This window comes from Austrofundulus limnaeus, unplaced genomic scaffold (genome assembly GCF_001266775.1).
Source record: "Austrofundulus limnaeus strain Quisiro unplaced genomic scaffold, Austrofundulus_limnaeus-1.0 Scaffold258, whole genome shotgun sequence".
NCBI classification, from domain to species: domain Eukaryota; kingdom Metazoa; phylum Chordata; class Actinopteri; order Cyprinodontiformes; family Rivulidae; genus Austrofundulus; species Austrofundulus limnaeus.
In genome coordinates this window covers 95,969-97,835 of record NW_013952660.1, presented here as the reverse complement: position 1 = coordinate 97,835, position 1,867 = coordinate 95,969, and the positions used below count along the sequence as shown (strand labels likewise).

At 35.6% G+C, this 1,867-nt stretch overlaps 1 protein-coding gene across 1 annotated transcript in view; it reads left to right on the top strand.

Annotated features, from left to right (window-relative positions):
- Nucleotides 1-1,867, top strand: part of sez6l (seizure related 6 homolog (mouse)-like) — a gene marked incomplete at its 5' end in the record, with an annotated part of 34,563 nt that overhangs the window by 25,463 nt on the left and 7,233 nt on the right.

The following is a 1,867-nucleotide window of genomic DNA, read 5'->3' as shown; positions in this document are numbered from 1 at the left end:
GTCAACTACAGCATCTACATGGAAAACTTTTGTTTCCTGTCACAAGTCAAATCCATCATGTACCCAGAATGCATCGCTTCAGTTTTCCAATAAACAGTTTTAAAATTGCTTTATTGATGCTTCTTTAATGAAAAATCTACAACAAACAAAAGAAAAAGACAAAGAAGCAGCCGAACCAGCAATCCTCAACAACTTTTTAATTTTTACACCAGGAGCTAAAAGGTCTGTTTCAGGAAATCACATCCCCAGCAGTCAGTGGTTGTAGAAATAAGCTGTTCAAGGGTTCACACACTGCTAGTTGGCAGTGTTGTGTATATGTTGTACATGAATTATTGCCAGCTAGTGAGTGTTAATTTGAACTTGCGCTTTAAAATTAGCTTCCGCTAGTTTTCCAATGGCATAAGTGCCTTTGCAGTTGTGGACCTAAACATTTTCATAAGCACTTTAGAAATTGCAGAGCTAATTTTTGGAGCGTTTTCCACCACTGAGTGTATGTAAAACAACCAACTTTAACAAGCATTAATCTCAGCTGCAGCTTTATTATTAAAAAGTTTCCTGTTGCATATTTTTACTTAAACAATGTTGGGTCTACTTGGATTGGGCTTTTAAACAAGTATGTCAACCATCAGCTTCTGGAGTCTATCAGAAGTTTTCTTTTAGGGCTGATTTTTAATTTTTTTTTAAAGTTTTTTAGGAAGATGCTGATTTACACCCTGACTGTGTGCAATTCAACGTCTCTGACCTGTCAGCACAGCTGCTCAGCCTGCTGACAGACTGACAGCACATTTATCACAAAATAACACAGTTTTGAACTGTGGTTAGTTTGTGTTTGATAACCTATGTTAAAAGACAAATAGCAGACAACAGCACACAACCAGACAAATCGCACATTGCACTGTGGTGCAAGCAGAGAGTTATTCCTTGTTGTGGAGTTAATCATCTCCATGACAAATCATCATCCGTTCAACACACAACACCAAACAAATTAAACTAATGTACAGTTGCTTTAGTGCTATGTTATTATATTGATATTAGCTAAATAAAACAAAAGATTCACAATTAATAGATAACAGTTACACTTGCATGTTTTTGACTCTAAATGCAGCCTGAGATGCTTTGAATAACTGTCTGCAGAATGTTCTCACTTCTTCTCATCACCCCTTCAAGTCTAAGTTACTTCAAACAGATCATTGTGAACAGGAAAACAATTTCAAACAAACATCGTCTTTTCTTAATTTACTTTATTAACTTTGAATTCTCCGGACTTAATGCACAGAATCTTTGACTTTTTAGCTAAAACCTGGATGGAAGTGTAACAAAGTTTTTACAAGAAAACAACCATCGAAAAAATAAAATAAAAAGCTATTGTGGTTATTTGATATTAATAAATAAAACTATCTGTGTAAAATTCTTTATTTCTGTATAATTCATATACTTTGTACATATTATACATGATTAATGCCATTTTGACACACAAAAGACACTAAAAGACTACTACCCTAAAAGACTCTTGTTATTATAAATTAGTAAAAGCATAGATTTCATAGGCAAAAAATCACAAATGAAAAGTGCTGCCATGGCTCATGGACACAGAAACGGCAACAAATGACACCAGAGCATGAGCCACCAGGCGCTCAGAGATGAGACAGAAGTGTCTCATGCCCTTAAAGGCCATGACCTGAGCCAGGGTACCCTAAAAGACAAGAGTACCCTGGGAGCTGAATGTATAAAACATAGTTTCACTAATTTAGTAACATTTAGATTGGGAACTTAAAAATTCTAATATGCTTCATTTGCAAACAAACGTACACACACACACACACACACACACATCACACACACACACACACATCACACACACACACAC